This window comes from Cricetulus griseus, assembly GCF_003668045.3.
Source record: "Cricetulus griseus strain 17A/GY chromosome 1 unlocalized genomic scaffold, alternate assembly CriGri-PICRH-1.0 chr1_1, whole genome shotgun sequence".
Taxonomy (NCBI): domain Eukaryota; kingdom Metazoa; phylum Chordata; class Mammalia; order Rodentia; family Cricetidae; genus Cricetulus; species Cricetulus griseus.
Window position 1 is genome coordinate 216,778,931 of NW_023276807.1, and position 20,215 is coordinate 216,799,145.

The following is a 20,215-nucleotide window of genomic DNA, read 5'->3' on the forward strand; positions in this document are numbered from 1 at the left end:
ACTGATGGGGGTGGTGGTGCAGTGATTCCTATGGACCCAGCCAGGTCTAATGGGAGGAGGACAGCAAGCTGCATTTGTGGTCTAGCCTCCTAGACAAATTAGTATGATATTAAGTATGCCACCTTCCCGTGTTGCTGGATTATCATGCTGAGCTAAGCAGAGTCGTGGCCATACTTCACAGAGCATCCAACACACTAAAGTTTCCCTCAAGTGGTTCTTCCAAAGTCAGTACTGCCATGCTCCTGGGTGTATGCTATGACATAAACATTGCCATCGTGCTTATTTTGGATGATTTAAACATGAAGGTCCAGACTGGTCCTGGAAATGAGGATAAGAGAGTCAGGCAAAACTCTGAAAAAGAATGTAGGGTTGCTGTGTTTTTATATATCACAGAATCTGGCATGGGCAGGGTGTGGCAGACTGTTGAGTGACTGGAGGTGGAATAGAAATTGCTTCTTGGTGTCTCACTAAATGATGTGTAGATGGTTTGTTGTTGAAAACTCAAGAAGACCTGGCTTTTGGTCCCCATTTTGTCACTCATTAGTTCTGTGATGTTGGCCCAAGCACTTGAGTTCCCCAGAACTTTTTTCCCATGTGTGCATGGGCACAGGAAATCTGACCTCCTTATGTACATGGCTTCATTTGCCTTAAAGGAAACACCAGACCTAAAGCAATAGACTACTCCAAGGTGCTCTACAGATATAGAGAGCAGTCATATTGAAAATGCTGGGCTTTGTAGAGGATCATTTGAATTAGGGCGGTTCATCATGACACACATCTCTGTTGGTGAAAACTGAAAGTAAAACTCACATACTTGAGATACAAAATTAAACTCAGCAATTTGAGTTATACTCCTTTCAATAAGTAGTGCACTAATGTCAAGCAGGCAATGCACAGAGCAAACACAGGCAAAGAAATAGTAATGCCTGTGGCCTCCTGGCGCCCAGTGTTTTCAGTATTTCCCCCGAGGAATCTATATCAACACATGGTAAAGCCCTTAGCTGTTTGCAGACCAGGTGCTGTTAGGGACACACGCATGTGTTTCCACTGGTTTATTTTACCAGAGGGTGTGTGTGTGTGTGTGTGCCCGAGCGTGCATGTGTGGAGGTCAGGACAGCTTGCAGGAGTCTGTTTTTCTTTCCACCATCTGGATGGATCCTGGAGATCCAACTTGGTCATCAGCTTTGGTGGCAGGCACCTTCACCACTGAGCCATCTGCCATCACACATGCAATTACTATTAGCTGGATGGAAAACTGTTCTTGTTCTCTTTACAGAAGAAGCCTGACCTGGTCATAGCGCAGACACTAGAGACGAGTTCTATGTGTCTGGTGTAGCTGATGTGCAGTGGTTTGTCAGTCTGTCTTTTCTGTGCTTCGAAGGACTCAAGGTTTGACTACAAGTTTAGAAAAAGTGACAAATCACCTTGCACTACTTTGTTTTGTTCACTTTTTATCCTCTCCAAAGTATGGCTAAAATTTAAAATATCATACTGAAAATGAGATAGGACAAATGGCCTTCTCTTTGTTTAAGTCAATGCATCCTTTCTTGATTCCAATTTGCAAATGCCGTACTCTGGGCAAAGTAGTGATAAAAGCTAGCTAATATTCAAGAAAAAGTGAATAAACATATCAACGATGATACACATATATGATTATACATGTGTTGCTTCTGTACTAAAAAAGAAAATTAAATAGGAAAAAATTACTCATCTCAGGAGAAAAATAGGGTAGAGATTACAACTCGGGGACTTTGCAATATTTTGTCCATGTGTGTTTTGTCAGAAGGCAGTTTGTCTATACTGGAAGAGGATATGGTTTGGCTGACTAAACTGTGGAGTGATGCAAGCGATAGGCAACGATAAAAATGCTTAGGGGAATTTTTGGGGTGCTCCAGTAAAGTGTAAGTGCTGTGTGGGTGTAAAGAGCGGACTTCTCTCTCTGCAGCTTAGCTTTTGGGAGGGGGCATGTTTTTCAACACTGAAAGCTGCTGACATTTTATGACACACTCAGGGCAGTTAAATCACAAGTTACTGGCCACTTGTAAACAGTCTTGATGGTGGAGTGTGAATTTGTTTGTGTATGCTTGACGTGCTAACTGGAGTGTGCCTTTCTTTAGAAAGTGCACTGAGTATTTTCTCTTGGAATATGTTGCTCTCTGATCTGAGAGCAAAGGATGAGAGAAGTCAGGCCTGGCTTATTTCCAGGGGAAAAAATGAAGGATAATTCAGGAGTCTCTCAATCCTTTACAGAATTCTCTAATTAGCTATGATGCCTGAAAAGGCCTTCCTTGTTTCTCAACACTGGAGTTTGAAAACCTATAGGGACACTCTAGAGAGGCCAGTGTGCCTCAAGTCCTTTTTAGTGTCTTCACTGGTAGAACAAGGCTTTGCGGTAGGGATGCCGGAGAGAGTTTTGTGTGCATCAAAAGAAAATGCAAGCTCCATGCTTGACACAGTGATCAATAGTGACAGATTTTCTGTGCTGTGACTTGGTGTGAGAAGGAAGAGGAGGAGAACTTAGCTGTGGGGCATTTGTTCCCTCCTCTGCTACATGTACCTTATGAGATTACCTGTCCATACAAAAGGAAGCTTGGTCACTCCTTGCCCAAAAAGACTTCTCAGTGGGTCAGTGAAAGAATCTCAAATAAGAGAGCAGGATGTGGTGGGAACCCCCATACTTAAAGAATTTTCAAAGCAGTAAGTCATCTGGTTGATCGGGCTCCTGAAGTCAGAATGAAGTTAGAAGAGTGGCCAGGTGAGAACTGGGTGCTGACAGGTAAAGGGACTATTATTATTATTATTTAAATTAGAAACAAGCTTGTTTTACATGTCAATACCAGTTCCCGCTCTCTCCCCTCCTCCCCTGACCCCCACTAACCCCTTATCCCATTTCCTTTCTACTCCCCAGGGAGGATAAGGCCTTCCATGGGAATCTTCAAAGTTGGTCATATCATTTGGGTCAGGGCCTAAGCCCTCCCCATGTGTCTAGGCTGAGAGAGTATCCCTCTATGTGGAATGGGCTCCCAAAGTGCATTCTTTTACTAGGGATAAATACTAATCTACTACCATAGGCCTCATAGGTTGCCCAGGCCTCCTCATTGACACCCATGTTCAGGGGGTCTGGATCAGTCCTATGCTGGTTTCCCAGCCGCCAGTCTGGCGAGGGAGACTCACTTTTTATGACAACATGAATGATGGTCCCACTGAGATTATGAGCCATGTGTCAGAATCCAAGCACATCACCTTTGCTGTTCTGTGATGTGCTCAAAAAGCAGGCTGAGCAAACCAGTGAGCAGCAGGTGAAAACTACTAGCCAAGAAAGATGGAGCCCTGAATGAAAGCATCAAGCTTCCTCCTGGCCAGAGGAAGGCAGCATAGAGTGAGTTAGGTATTGTTGTTTTTTGTTATCTTATAGCAGAATGTCCATTCCACCAGTTTACTTATTTTGGTGATACTATCTTGTAATAGTTGGGCACTGTGCTAAGCACCGAAGAGACAGTGGTGACTATAAGTTCAGAAGTTTCCAGAATGGGTAGTGGGAAGGCAGGTGGACAAATTATTACAATACCCTAACTTCTACAGGCTGTGCAGAGAGGCATGGATCCTACACAGGTCCGCCTGACTCTGTTAGAATGTTAAGGGGGATTTTGTTGTGCACAGAAACATTTCAAATGGCCACACCTTTCCAGTAAAATAGTTATCGTTGTGGGATTTCAATATTACTCGTCAAACAAATTTCTGTTTCTCTTCTTGTCCCAGGTGTTTTGGGGGTCAGTGAGTTCAGTTGAAGTGACAGACTACACACAACTAGTCCTGAAAATGGGACATAAATGGTATCAAGAAACCTTGTTCACAAATCTAGAAATCTCTCAGTGGCATTAATGTCAAGTTCCCAGGGAACAGGTGCAAGGCAATTACTGCACGTGCCCAGGCTAAAAAAGCCCCTATGAAACTCAGGAAAGTTCAGCCCGAAATGCCAAAGGGTGCCAACCACGAGCTCTGTGGACTTGCTTTCACCATCTGTCCAAAGCTTGGGAAGTGGATTTGTGGCTACATGAGCAAGGGTTGCAGGCTGAGGCCAAATCAGGGCAAGGCTACAGTTCCAGCTTAGGCTCTCATTGGTTCCCAGACCCCCATGAAGGCCCCAGAGTAAAGGCCTCTATTTGCCAGTATGAAGGGAGATGGGCTTGTGTGACCCTTTTCACCCCACACTATCTGAAGATGGTTGGTAATCCGTGTTATTTTTACAACTAAACTTGAGGCAGGATTTCTTAAAAAAGAGAAATTTCTATTTATTGTCACATGATTTTAAAGTTAATAATGACATCAGAGCCACCAAGTGGGTTCCATATGCCATATGCTTTACCCATCCACATTTGATCATTAATTTTAATTATTTTGAGTTTTTGAGGCAGGGTCTCATAGCACAATCTGGCTTCAAACTCATCATGTAGGTGAGGATGACCTTGAACTGCTAGGATTACAGGTGTGTAATACCAGGCCTGGGAGGCATTTAGCAATTTACTAATTGGAATGGGATCTACTTTATTATCTATTTTCCTAAGTATGCTATTTATACCAGGGTTTAGGTTTTTTCCTATTGTCTCTTCAAATACTGTTAACAGGAGAGCCTGGCACCACCATTGAAACCCTCACATTTGTTGTTTTACTACAGCATTAAACCACAAATGGGAGGGGATGACTAATCCGAACGTGAAAAGTCGAAAGGCTTTGAGGAGAAACGAACTCAGATTTTTCACAAAACGTGAAATGCAGACTGGGATGATACAAAACTAAAAAAAACTTGGTTTTGAAAAATATTATTGTATGTTACATGCAAACTGTTTCTGCTGAAGTACAAAAGCAGTTCTGGATTGTTGGTATAGAGAACTGTGGCACAGAGGTGAGATTTGCATAGTTATGAATGTGGGTTAATTAGAAGCCACCACACAGTTTGGCCGCAGGGCATGGAGAAACAGTACCGGCAGGGAGGCTCCCTGTCTGCTAGTTAGCTTTCATAGTGCTGGAAGGCTCATCAACAGTCTTACCTAAATGTGAACCCCGTGAGCTGCAATAATGACCAGGATGGCAAGATATACCTATGCATGCAAAAGTGGCATGAAGGTTATAGGAGTAACTAACTGCTTTATGATTGGATTTAAGGCCTGTTCCAAAGGACAAAACACTTGCCTGGTGCTGCAAAGAAACCAATGGTTGGGGAGATCACAGTATTCAGGGGTGATCCTATTACGATTACTCTGCTGAATGGACAATATCAAAATGCTCTCTAAATTCCTATCTCGACACCCATGGATTAGTGTTGAAGTCATAAGAGAAGTTGCTTGGTGCAGTGGACCATGGTTAATGCTGAGAGTCACTACTGGTCAAAGTGCAGAAAGAAAGCCACAGAGGAGTGCTCAGCCACAAATGGGACATTGGTATTGTACCCTCTCCCTAAAGCTCAGGGACCATCACAGGAGGTGGAAAGTTTTAGGAGTCAGAAGTTGGGAGGACTAGGGCAAAACAGCATCTTCTGGACATGGCAGGATCACTGTCACCCTCAGCTAGGAGATGAGAAATTTAGATTAAAATACATGTTGTCTTGAGCTTTAAACATGTCTACGGCTTACCTACTTACACGTCCACTTTTTGCACACATTGTATCACATGTGTTAACATACATTATTCTGCTGCAGTAGAAAAGTTGAATTGTTCATGATTACCTGAAAATCATGTTTAAATCTAAAAGCACATTGAGTTAAACACTGTAAATGACCCCAAAATAATTTTGTGACAGCGTTGTTATTATTAACATTAGTGAAGATGCTTAAGTAGGAAATATCTGTTGTTATTATCTCATCACGAATACAATTTCCAAATTCATGTCTGTGTCCTTTTCAAAGTAAAAAGAAGTCTCCCATTTAAAATGCTCTGGTGGCAGGCTGGGTGGCGGCAGCGTACACCTTTAATCCCAGCACTCGGGAGGCAGACACCCGTGGATCTCTAGCAAGATCCATGACAGCTAGGTCTGTTACATGGAAAAGCCCCCCCCCCCTCCATGCTCTGAAGACAAAGTTGTCTTAAATTTGAGTGAAGACACAATCACTCTCTGGGTAGCGGTCCTGTTGAATCCAGTATGAAGAATACCCACTGAGAGCAGAGGAGAAATTGTCCTTTCGGACTAGGTAAACAAGAGCAGGGAGATGGAGGCTGGAGGACAGGAAAGCACCTCAATTCTCTGCAGCTGGGGGTTCCCACATGTATTTTTGCTTCCCAACTTGGGAGTAGGGAGTCTGTCTTTTACTACCCAGTGTCACACAATGTGTGTGTGTCATTGTCACCTCATCTGCACTGGTGCATGGAGGATGGCAGAAAATGGGGTAACCATGTTTCCTGAGAAGGCACTTTTAACAGTTTATTTTTGGTGCTGTAGGCAGCAGTAGGAAGTGGTGCCTGGAAGACAAGCTAGAGCGGTATATGACTCTGCCCCACTAAGGAGCCTAATTTTGTTGGTATTGAGTGTCCACATCAATGATATCAAGCATACTGTGGTTAAGACCTGCATCAGCTGCCTTTTGCCTGTTGATCCTAATCTGATCTGGGGACCAGTTAGAGGGAATACAATTGGTACTGCCTCACATTCTTTGTGAACTTGAACTTACCAGTGGAGAACGAGGAAGCTATGTGGAAACACTCAGGGGATTCTGGGGCAAGGCAAAGGAGAGCATAACAAGATGGGATGGATTTAGGATTCTGCTTTACTCTGGGTGGAATCATAGGCCCACTGCTGATGTTAATCAGAGCTCAGGATTTCTCAGCTGGGTGCTGGGTATGGGAGCTGCTAGGAGCTAGACCCTAGTTCCCCGAGTGAGACACATCGCTCAGCCTCCACTGTGTGGTCAGGCCACTCACAGATTCCACTGGAATAGCTATTCTTTTCACACTTGAAAATTGTTTCCAAACGACTGCTTCCTTTTCACATTCCCAAAGCAGATTGACTTTTTTTGTGTTGTTTCCAACTCTGTCAGTGTCAGTCTGAGACCTCAAATCAATCCCAACATCCCACTGTTGTCTTCCTCCAAAGAGTTCCTGATAGTGTTGCAGCCACTTTGGGGCCAGTCTGTTTGTGGTCATCACTATGTCCCTGCCACTCTGCTCCACTGACATGATTGCCACAGGGGTCTCAATGGTTATTGCTATCGCTTTTCTCCATCCTATGTTTTTGAGCAGTTGTGTTTATTTAAAATAAGCAGAGTGATATAGTAAGGGGGTAGGAGTAGAGTGTCACAAGCCTATTGTTAGAGTCCTGAGGAAGGAAGGGAGGGAAGGAGGAAAGAGGCCAGGCAGGCTAGCCCCAGGGCAAAAATTATTGCATAGTAGGCAGCTCAGCCTAATAGAAACTGGTTCTTTGGTTTGTTTGCTTGCTTGTTTCTTTCTTTCTTTTTTTTTTGAGACAGGGTTTCTCTGTGTAGCTTTGGAGCCTATCCTGGCACTCTCTCTGGAGACCAGGCTGGCCTCGAACTCACAGAGATCCACCTGCCTCTGCCTCCCGAGTGCTGGGATTAAAGGCGTGTGCCACCAACGCCCGGCTTTGTTTCTATTTTTTTAAAAAAACTTTGTATTGATTCTTTGTGGATTTCACATTATGTATCCTGATCCCACTCATCTCCCCATCCCCTCACCTCCACCCTCTGCCCTTGTGACCCCCCCCTTCCAAACAAAGCAAAATTTAAAAGTATAACCAAGAAAACAAAACAAATCTCCTTGAGGAAGCTCTAGTATGGTCTAGTGAGTCACACATACCCCTTAGTCCATACATTTTTACTTGTGTGTGTTCTTTGCAATGGATCATTGGTCTGGCTGGAGGCCTCTGGCTTCTGCTACTGGGCCATCATTGGGATTCCTCCCGGCTATCCTGTTGTTGTCCTGTGTCATGGAGATCCTGTAGCTTTGGATCTGTAGGTTCATGCCCTTCTCATACTCCTGCTGTTCACAGATGAGGTGGATATTGGGGTGGACTAACTCAAAGCCCTGGTTCTGGGCCTTGGTTGTAGCAGGGTTGGTCAGCCTGCCAGCTTTCCCTCATTGTCACCATCAGGGTGAGCTCTCCAGCACTGTCATAGCTAACTCATCCAATGCAGCAAGCAGCAGGAGCAAGATGCAGGGCCTACTCTCCCATGGGCTGCAGCTAGTAAGGGGCCAGTGAGGGGCCAGTGAGGGGCCAGTGAGGGGCTGGAACAGCAGTGCTTGCTCTCATGATCCCAGGGCCAGCTGTCTTGCCTGCCACAGGTGGCAAGGAGTGAGGGATGGGAGGCATTTTTCCTTCACCCATGCCACCATATGGCTGATGAGGGAGTGCGGTCAGCTCTCCTGCTCTCACACCTTTCCAGCTGGCTCACCTGGGCCCCACCAAGAGGGTCAACTCTATTGTACTGCCTGGGTGAGGCACAGTGCCAATTCTTCCACTCTCATGACCCCAAGTGGTGACGGACCGGGAGAGGAGTGGTCTTCTCTCCCTGATGCATTCCACCATATGGCAAATGAGAGGGTGGGGCCTCTAGATCTCTATATACTTTCGTGGGGGCAGATCACCTGTGCCCCTGTCAATGGGGTCAGCTCTACTGTGCTGCCTGGGCAAGGTGCAGGGCCGGGCCTGCTCTTCTGAGCGCAATAGCCAGTGAGGGGCAGGAACAGCTCTCCCACTCTTGTGACCCCAGGGCCAGTTTTTCCTGACTGCTTAGGTGGGAGGCATGTTTGTTTGTTGTTGTTGTTGTTGTTTTTTGTTTTTTGTTTTTTTGCTGTTGGAGTTTGGTGGACAGGCAGACACCAGTCTGTATGTAGTCACTCACATGCTTGAACAACAACGGCTGGGTCATCTTATGTGAATGCGCATGCCTGATTCTCTAGAGCACGCCCTCCTGGAGGAGCCCGCCCCTCCCCACCCCAGATGGCACTGTGCCCAGCCCACTTTCCCTCTTGTCAGACTCTGTTACATCATCGCTTTTTACTAGTCTGCCTAGCGCTCACTTTTCTCTTGTGTATTCATTAGCTGACTTGTTTATTATGTCTTCACCAACCAAAATGTGGCTCTGTGAAGGAAGAGGCTCTGCCTTGTTTTTGGGAATCTCTAGGGCCCCAAGGATGCTTGGCATGTGAGCAGCTCTATAGGAGGTATTGTTTACCAAGTGACTATAAAATGCCAAGAGAGCAACTTTCCATCATTTACTGTGACTGCCTGCGCATGCCCAGTGAAGTGACTGGCACGCAGGAGGTGCTTGTAGTGTCTTCTCTTTCCCGGGCTCATTAGAAAAACTAACGTCAGTTCGGGGCCCAGGGCTGATGGGATTGTCATGTTCTTAGTTCAGCTTTTAACTGACTCCTTACTTCTCTTTCTTACTCAGCTTTGGCCCGTGGAACGTGCCAGAAGATGTGGTAAAAACACAACAAACTCCTGGATGCTGGGACCGTGGGTGGCACTGTTGGTTTCTGTGCTGACTTGGTGTGAGCTGTGGGCAACTCACTAAACTGCTCTGCAGACCACTCTTCTCATTAGTAAGAGTAATTATAGTAAAAGTAATCAGTAAAAGTAATTTACAAAGTACCCTGGAGGTCTTAGAGCAGTGTTTCTTAACCTGTACGTCATGAGCCCCCCTAGGTTTTGGATATCCTGCCTATCAGATATTTACATTATGATTCATAACAGTAGCGAAATTACAGTTATGAAGTAGCAACGAAATAGTTTTATGGTTGGAGGGTCACCACATAAGGAACAGTGTTAAAGGGTGGCAGTGTCAGGAAGGTTGAGAACCACTGCCTTAGAGGAATGAAGCTACAACCAGGGGCTCACACCACTCTGATTTTCACTTTGCCAAAGACCCTTGAACCCACACTTCTTTGCTGGGCACTCTCAGAGTCTTTGTACTCAAAGTGTATTTATTTGTCATCTTTTGTCTTTCTATACAATTTTCAACTGAGGAGATGAAGATTTATTTATAATCGGCCTTTAAGTGCTATTATTTTAAAGAGTTCTAGGAAATCCTAAGAATTGCGGGGCGTTGGTGGCGCATGCCTTTAATCCCAGCACTCGGGAGGCAGAGGCCGGTGGATCTCTGTGAGTTCGAGGCCAGCCTGGTCTCCAGAGAGAGTGCCAGGATAGGCTCCAAAGCTACACAGAGAAACCCTGTCTTGAAAAACCAAAAAAAAAAAAAAAAATCCTCAGAATTGTCTACACATTGGTCCTGAATTACACACCATTTGTTTTCATTATCACATGCACTGTGGCATCCCAGTTTAAGCAACTGGCTAGTATGTGCTTTTGGAAGGTTTAGCTAAAATGCCAGAGTCCAGCAAATGGTTGGTTCCTGAATGTTCTTCTTCCAGACTCCCCTTTACTCCTCTGCTGCCTGCAATCTGAGTAAGCTAGTGAGCATTCCTCCTTCATTCTCTGAACCTGCACTTTTAAGATGTTGCCATTGAAAATCCAAACCCATGGTGACTGGTTAGCCTCGGTCTGTCTTGTCTGATGTTTCTATGCCTCTACTGTGTCCTTCCTAGCACTTGCCAGCCATGCCTTTATCTGCATGCTCTTTCTGTCTCTACAATGCCATTTCTGACCTGTATGATTGGCAAGCACATACCCCTCTTGTAAGATGCAGCTCAGACTTCACAGCCTTCTTTTTGGTAGCTTCTGACCCACCCTCCCAGTGCTGGGAATTCTGGCTATCTTCTCCCTACTAATGCTGTCCTACTGTGGCAATTGGGACTCTTTGCCTCATATGAAAAAACTTCTTTCATATCTGAATCACTTGTGGAGAATTCATGGTACATAAAGATTTTTGTCTTTTTAATTTCCATATTCTTAGGCATAGCCTAGAAATCTTAGTAAGTGTTTGTTGAATGGACGTGTGAATAAAAATACAGTGATTTAATTTCTGGCCTCACACACAGTTCTGAGAGGGTTTGACTGGTGTGTGGGAAGTGCTCTTTGAAATAGCTTCTGGGTAGTAATGGGATCAGAAGGTGAATTCAGAGGCTTCTGTGTATCCTAAGGCACATACATGTCTACAGCGGCAGGTAGTATGGATCCAATTTGTTTTAGCTTACATTTCGTTATCTAATTAAGAGATGTTAATTAGACCACCCACTAGGTGGGTGACTGGAATGTTGTGATCCTTGGCTTTTCTTCCATCATAGTGGCAGTGAGATTCACTGTGAATTCAAGTTTGTGTGGTGGTCCATGGGTGGGTGGAGTTGACAAAACTTGAAGGTTATTTTAGAAAAATGTGGTTTTCATGGTCTTCTACTAATTATAATCTTAGTTAAAATGTTTTAATATGAGAACCAAAGAAAATTTAGTAAAGAGCTGAAATCGTTGACAAATCTATTATTACAAGCAACAGATTTTTTTCCTTTTCTGTATAACATCACATGTATACATATTTGCATATAGTTGTAGCTGTGATATTGGTTTCTGCTTTCCTATAGAAAAAAAGGATGAATATAAGGCATTTTCTGCAAATTAATCCTGACATGAGCTTCTCCTCTCCACTCCTTTCCCCTGCCCTCTCCTCCCTTCTTCTCTCTCCCTCCCTCTCCTTTCCCCTCTCCTTCACTTTTCAAACCCCTTTTGTTTTGTTTTATTTCTGCAATGAAATATCTGTTCAGTTTACAAATGTTGAGAAAACCTGTTGGGACTCAGTGTTGGCTAGACTTACATAGTGTTGGTATAACCTAATTCACTAGGCCATCCCTCGGCTGTCACAGGACAAGAGTTCAGTCACACAAAGATACAGTCCCACATCCTGAGCCTGAGCTGTGCACTGCTGAGCCATCCAGCTCTTCTGTGGCCTCATCTCTATGTCTTCTTTGCTCACTCAGTTCTGATCACCCTGGGTCCCTCTGTTTTTGTGAGCTTATTAAACTTCACCTTAAAAAAAAACCAGTCCATTTATCATATTTCCTTTCACTGAATTATTATCTATTTTGTTACCCATCTTCAAGAGCCACTTAGTGATGTGAAGGAAGTACTGTTAGCTTCATCTTCACCAACACAGTGTGGGGGCGGAGCACCACTCTGTCTTCTAGAGACAGCCAACTGCAGTCCACTATTTCAAGGTCAATGGAAATCACATAGAAAGAGATCAGTGCGAGTCACGTGCAAGAAGATCATTCTGGGCTCTCTGTTGAGAAAGCGGATGGTTAGCCAGTGTTCTTCAGGGACTTTCATGCTGCATACCCTTGGCTGCCATTGCTCAGGAATGTTCTTATGGTGACAAGGTGGCAGTGTGCTCTCTCCCACACTCTTGAAGTCCTATAGTGCACTAAGGAAGTGAAGGCCTAGTTAAAGCAGTCTCCCAGGAGCATCAAGTGAGATCTGGGATACACACAGTCTTCTGTATTTTGTCAGAGGTTGAATTAGGGTCTCTAGGTTTGCCTTGCTAAATGCTTTCACCCCCAGTGCCCTTGTCTTATTCTTAAGACAGAGTCTCTTACTGGACTAGAATTAGTAGATTTGGCTGGGCTGGTTGGCCAGCGAGTCCTAGGGTTCTTCCTCTCTCTTTCCTCAGCTCTGGTTTATAGGCATGTGTCACCATGTTTGCCCCCCATCCCGCGCGGATCCCCACCCCTGATTTTGGACTCTGGAGACCAAACTCAGATCCTTGCACTTGCACTCCCCTACTGACTAAGCCATCTCCTTGGCCCCAATATTAAACATGCTGACAATCTCTAGAGAGAGTCTGGAAACCATACAGCTAAAAGTATAAGCTCAAATTTAGATTCTGTGATGAACTGAGCCAATTCGGTCTGCAAAAACAAACTGACTTGAGAACATTTAAATACTAAAAGTCTTACTGAGGGGTTTGCCAGCCACAAGCACCATATCAGGTAAGCCGAAGTCTACCGCCAGACACAAAATAGCCTTTCAGACTCCTAGGCTGACAAATAGAGATAGCACTCCAGACTCCCACATGGCTCAGAAAGCAACAAAAATGCTGTGTCCAGTGTTGTGAGGCCCATGAGCTCCGAGGCCACGTGCACGGTTCCTAGCACCAGCTCAGTGAGAAGCTACAGTTTACTGCTGAGCTGTGCTGTGTGCAGAGCACTTGACATAGAGCAGATTCTCAGAAACACCAGTATTTATTCTCCTTCCCCAAGAGGGGCAATCAGAGTGCTGCATGAACTTAAAAATACACTGACTAAGGAAGCCGTGGGGAAGCCGGGCCATCTGGATTCTGAAACGGATTCCTTAACTCTGAGAACTTGGTTCTTTGCTCTTACTGTGTTCGCTGTAGTTCCCTGCAGACATATAGGGGTTTATTATTGTTAAGATCTTATTAGAATTGAAGAAATGCCAAATAATGAGCTCTCTCGTCTCCTTCCCTTACTTCCATCTTATGAGGGTCCTGGAAATATGTAGATTCTGGAATGTAAAAAGTAATGATTTGTAGATAAACATGGGAATGCAATTCTAGGAGAGGTTGACTGTAGCAATGGAATTACACGGAGGGCACAGATAATGCAATTTCATTAAGGAATACTGAGTTTGACACTGACCCAGCCATATCACTCCTAGATAATTCCCCAAGGAATCAAAGTCACACAAGATCCTTGCTATCAGTGTTCATTGTAGTACTGTCTGCAACAGCTTAGTGAATGAAGATACCCAACAACAGAGGGATGGATAAAGAAAATGTAGAACATGTACATATGGAATTTTGTTCAGTTATAAAGAAGAACAAATTATGCCACTTGCAGGAAAAAGGATGCAACTGTAGATAATCATATTGAATGAATTAAGTCAGTCTCAGACAAATGTTTCATGTTTTCTAGGACTTGCTGATCCTAGATTATATAAAAGTCCACGGAACTAGACATGTATAAGTGACCTGAAAGTTGAAGTGAGACTGTTTAGAAGAACAAAGGGACCTAACAGGAGGGGGAAGGGTGAAGAGGGGAGGGTGGGTGTATAGAGGGATATGCTTATAAAGACACTGTGTGCTTACGTGGGAACATGTAACCCGGTACTAGGAGCAACGAATATACATCAAGTAAAAGAACTACTGGCCTTGAGACATCTGTGTTCCAGCTACTGTGTGAAGCTCCCAGGATGCTGTGAAGAAGACAGACCAGTCTCTTGGGAGACAGACATTAAACAACTAGTTACAGGAGTATTAACCACAGGCTGCCATGGGAGTGTGAGCTACAAGAAGAGAAAAGGTTTCAGAAGAAGTCATGTTTGAGCCAAGGCTGAGTGTAGTGTGGAAGCTGGTCACGGGGAGAGAGAAGAGTTTTCCAGGCAAATATCAGCTCTGGGCCAGTGTCGTCATTGTTTCCTTAATGTAAATGTGCCTTTATAAATGCCATATGTAAGAATCACTTCAAGGAGCCTTGGACTTGCTGGAGAGAGAAATAGCCCAGGAATCATTCATGCACAGCTAGCAGGCTCAGGGAATCCTGCTTGCTTTGTTAGAATTGGCTTGGTGTATGCAGGACAGAGAGTCTTGTCTGCTGCAGGACTAACTAAAGGCTTTAGGGGAAGCTTTCCCTTATGGAGACTAATGTCTTATGATGGCAATTTCTTTCTCAAAGATCTCAGTGAAATTCAAGGATGTCTAACACATCAGCAGGAAAGAGTAGAACAATAGTTTTTGAAGAAAGAGGACAGAAGATGCAAAAGCCTTTCTGGTGGTGGAAGAGTGGACAGAAATCAGGGGAGGGAGAAACCTTTGGAGATAGTATGCATCTATCCAAAGGGTGGGAGGCCATGGGGAAGAGTGGATAGGTTTTTCAGACCAGCAAGGTCCTAGAGGGCCAAGCAAGAAGAATATGTTAAATGTATAAATTATTTTCATGGACGCTGTGAATATAGGCATGGTCCTACAAGGATGTCCAGCCTTTTGATATGGCAACATTATTCTGTCATCTACAAATGTGTTTGGAGGCATTCATAGCCATCCTAGGACACATGTGGCATGTGGGTGTAGGTTGGACATGATCAGAAGGAGGGAAGAATAAAATTTCTGTGTTGTAAAGCCAGGCATGGTGGCACATACCTGTGTTCTCACATTTCTGAGGTTGTGTTTCTGCAGACGTCATGAGGTGTGGTGTTCGTGTGTCCTCGGCTATTACTTTTAGAATTACTTGAGATTTATTCTCCCAGGATTCTCTGCACTAGGCATTTTACCCTGGATTTGTTACTTTTCTAGATGAGTTCAGAATTCTGATGGAATTCAGGGGAAGAGAGTGATTTAGATAGAGGTCAGACCAAAGGTAAAAGTCTGTTGAGCAGATAAAGGAAGAAGTGTTAAACGAGAAGCACTCTGATAGCATCTAAAGGGGACCTGGCTCAGTCTGGGTCATAGTAGAGGTTCCCTGAGAAAGTGGTACTGAGGTGAGGTCTGAAAGATGATCTGGTTTTAACCAGATTCAGAGAGGGAACTGCAGGAAGCGATCCAGGCAAGGGAGCTGGGTGATGATGGGAGTGATTTCCCAGATAGACAGAATGTAAAACTAATAGGACTTTATTATTGCATTCAACAAGTCTATATTTCACACAGTCTTCTGACTCTGGAGGCACAATTACAAATGAAAGCCACACCATTCCATGCGCTTACATTGTAATAAGCACCAGGGAGAAGTGATAACGATGTATTCTTTGTTTTGAGATGGATGGAGTTGCTGTCATTTGTGGAGACAGGAGATGCCGAGGGAGGGATGGATTTTTCATGTAGAACAGGTGATTTAAAGTGCATTGGAGACAAACAAGCGAATCCTAAGGAGTCAGTGCTGTGTGTGGGTTTGAGTTTCAGACTTGTCTGAGGCTGACACACACATTTAGAAATATATATGATATATATGATAACTAGTGGCAGGAGTAGGAGTGGGCGCAATGGCCCATGACTCCCTAAGCAATACACAACACAACTTGAAGGGGAGTCATTTACATGTGTTGTGTTATGAATCGGGTTTCCTAGGCCTATGTAGAGGCATGGCCATGGATAGAGACAAGAGGACCAAGGGGAGGAAGATGCAGTGAGAAGAAGAGTGAGTTTTTAGGAAACTTCAGTATTTAATGGTCGGGCTAAGAGGAAAGAGATATTAATAAAAGGGGGAACAAAGGGGTATATGGAATGGAAGTGAAGGGAGTGATATGACTGAGATGGGTGATGGGGCTGGTCTCAAGAGGGCAGTGACCATCAGGGTCAAGAGCTGCCTAGAAATACAGTAAGTCAAGGTTACTGGTGTAGTGGCTCATCTTGCTAGCTTAATGGAATTGGGAGTCACCTAAGAGACACACCTCTGGTGTGTCTGTGAGGCCATTTCAAGAGGAGTTTAAGTGAGGAGGTAAAATCCTATCCTGAACATGAGCAACACCATCACATGGGCTGGGGTGCTGGATTCCATAAAAAGGAGAAAGCAGGCTGATACCAGCTCTCAGCTTTCTCAGCTTTCTTTCTTCTTGCAAGAGAAGTGTGAGTAGCTGCCTCCCATCCCACTGTCACACTACATTGGCTTGAATGAGATTGTCCCCCAAAGGCTCGGCTGTTTGAGTACTCAGTCCCCACTTGGTGGTGCTGCTTAGAGAGGTTTAAGTGGTCTGGCCTTGCTGTGGGAAGTGCAGGTGGGCTCTGAAATTAGAAAGCCTCAAGCCGCTTCCAGTTTGTTTTTTTCTGCTTGGTGCTTACATTTAAAGATGTGAACCCTCAGCTTCCTGTTCCTGCCACCATGCCTGCCACTTGTGGCTCTGCTTTTCCACTATGATGAACTCTTGTCCCTCTGGAACCATAGCCTTCAAAGAAAGTCTTCTTTTTATAAGTTGCTTAGTCATCATGTTTTATCACAGCAATAGAAAATTACTTCTTTGCTAATAAAAAAATTGACCATACCCTTGAATCATGAGCTCAAATAAACCCTTCCCTCCTGGTGTTGCTTTTATCAGTCATTTTGCCACAGCATCAAGACAAACAATGAATATATTCATGGATTGGCAATGAATATATTCATGCCTTTGTCCTTTGAACTGGTTTCATGGTTATCTCAGCAGCTCATTGGTTGTTGGTCATTTAGTGACCTCAGCAGAAAGATATATATATATATATATATATATATATATATATATATATATATATAGTTTAGGAGTCTCAATGTTGAAGTAACAAGGTCAGAGTGGAATAGATTGAAGAATGAGTGCAAGGTAAAAGAATGTAGACACTAATGTGGACTCTAATGGGTCCTGTAACATGCCATTTAAAGAATGTTGCCTTCCAGCCATGCAGGCTGAGTTCCTGGCTGGAATGAGGTCAGCCCAAAGGGAGGTGGTAGCTTTGCAAGAACCCCAGCTGGAAGTTTAGAAGTGGCTAGGTTCTCGAGGCTGGGTTTGTCTCATTTCTTTCTCTCTGCCATTTCCCCTCTGGAGTATGACATTGTTTAGAATGTGAGTGTGTTTGAGGTGATGACAAGGGAGTGTTGGAGAAAGGCCTGGAGTTTCCAGAACACACATTGAGTTAATTCTACTGATACATTTGAACAACATGGACAAATTGGGAAAACATGGCACAGACCACACACAGCTCTTGAATGCTCCCCCACTGATGCAAGGATTATATTCCTCCCTCCCTTTTGTTAAGTCTTCCCTACCATCCTCTCTCAGTGTATCTGCTATTCCTTAAAGAACACTAACATTGTGACCACTCCCAGGGCATGGTGTTTCTCAGCCTTGTCATGAGGCTGAGGGGAGGAGTCTGGGGAGTCCGTTGACTTTAGGCACGCTGGTCTGGATTGGCAATGACTTTTGCCTTGTCCTTTATGGTTTCTGTAGATTGCCTCTGCCCTTCAGGCACCAAAAAACTTGCTCTCAGAGGGTATACACAACATGAAGCTTCCATGGGAATGTTTTTAGAAAGAACCCCCAAAATTGGCATTTATGTTAGCTCAGAAAATTATAGTTTTAGAGATAGCATGTATGAGCAGCCTACCCACTCAGCTCACCTTGAAAGAGAGCACACATTTACAACATAAGAAATGGTCAAGGTCAACATTCAGGGCAGATCTCTCCCCTCCTATATCTCTTTAAATCATATAAGACTATCTTCCTCAAATCCAAATCCCAATTTATGTACCGAAAATAATTTCAGAATAATATAAACATGGTGGAGAAAATGTGGCTCCTGCTTACACATGTTGCCATTGCTTTCTCATACTGCCTTAACATATGAAGACCACAATTGAACCTCTGTCGTCTAAAGTCCAGGTCAATACTCTTCTAGATATTTATAAATGTCCCTTGAGCATATGGAATTACATTGAACTTATATTTTCAAAGAAATTGAACATCTCTTATACAAATAAAACTATGCTGCCGTTCAAATATGTTTGAAACATCAAAGTGTCAAAATTTACTACTATAACTTTTTAATATTTATATTTATACAGTATTATTTATATATTATTATTTATGTTCACTTTGAAAGAAAATGTCTGGGAACAAAATTTTCAAACAGAAAGCCTTGAACCAATTACTGCCTCGTCCTTAGTGCCCTTTCATGTCAAAGCTAACATATTTTAATTGTATACAGCAGAGCTCAACACCAGATATTAACTTCTCATTCACACAAAGCTTGTTTGTTCAGTAATGGCAGTGTGAGACTAGACTCTGAATATCTGTTATCTCTTATACCCCCTTTGGATAGCTAGCTCCCTTTGCTTGAATTTTTGTTTATATTATTATTTATATCACATACTCTTTACTTTTCACTATTCACCTCTTTATATGTAGAGATGTATTTAATGAGTGGGTGTGTGGACATCCACTCCTTTGACATTACTTGGATGTGCTTAATGATGAATTCCTGACCATATAAACCTTTTAAATTAGAAGTTAATATTTGGTGTTGAGCTCTGCTGCGTCTGGTTAAAATATGCTAGCTTAGCATGAAAGGGCACTAAGGATGAGGCAAGAATCATCCAAGGCTTTCTGTTTCCAGACATTCTCCTCCTACTGAGTTATAGTATAATATGTACTAAATTTTGATATTTGGATGTCTCCAACCTATGTGAATGGCAAAATGCTTTTTTATATAAGAGATTGTTCAATTTCTTTAAAATATAATTTCAATGTAATTCAATATGCTCAAGAGACATCTAGAAATAGCTAGGACAGAGGTCCAGCTGTGGTCTTCATAAATTAAGGCAGTATGAGAAGATGTGTAAGTAGGAGCTACATACCTCTACTATGTTTATATTGTCCTGAAATCATTTTGAGAATCTTATAAGCTTTAAGGAGCTGTCCGAGGGATCTGCTCTGGATGTTGATATTGACCATATTGTATGTTGCAAATGTGTGTTCTGTTGTAAGGTGAGGTGAGTGGATGGACTGCTCACGTGTGCTGTGTCTTACACTTAGATCATCCAGGTGTGTATTTCCTACCACAGTCCCCCAAGTGTCATCACCTGAGTTTACTACCATGCCCTGAACTAATTCCTCTGAAGAATTCCACAGAACTCTAGTGCCATGAGGGTAACACTGAGGCACACTTGCCAGCCTTCCCCAGCTATGTTCTTTGGGTACCCCCATGAGACCGTGTAGAGAGAACTCCCCATGACTAACTCATTTTGTGTGTTTGGGTGGTCCAACACAAATATAGCTTCTCAGACAGGGATGGATCAGCTCTTGAAATGCACTGATTAGCATAGGTGCCATAGTCAGACTTGGTAGTCAACATGCAACTGTGATCCAAGCTAGCACACCTTCAGTAGCCCCCATTAATCCTATGAATGCTAAGCCTACACTCCCACCACAATAGTTACATGGAGTCCAGTGGCTGCCATTGGGGTAGCAGTCCTCTCTCCACTTCTACTTACTTCCCTTCTCTTCCCTTTCCACTGTGACCTTCATATGCAGTGTTCTTGCTTAGCTGTTTGAGGGAAAAAATGAAGAGATATTCTGTGTTGGCAGTCTCTTGAATGGTTGACATGCAAGGCATATAACTGTAGAACACACACACACACACACACACACATCCCTGCACACAGGTACCCCACATATTTTCTTGTATAACAAGTATAGAGAAGAGATGTTTATATATTTATATGTAGTCATAATACGTTGACCTAATGACAGTTTATATATATCATACGTAGTTATGTTTCTTTTTCTAAAATTTCTACTTCTAATTCAATGGTTTCCTTGAGAAGTGAGTTTTAAGTTAAGGGTTTT

General features: G+C 43.5%; 1 long non-coding RNA gene across 4 annotated transcripts in view; it reads left to right on the top strand.

The window, feature by feature from the left end:
- LOC113832697 overlaps positions 1-20,215 on the top strand; it is a 97,421-nt gene that overhangs the window by 73,164 nt on the left and 4,042 nt on the right. The gene's annotated exons all lie outside the window — the stretch shown is intronic.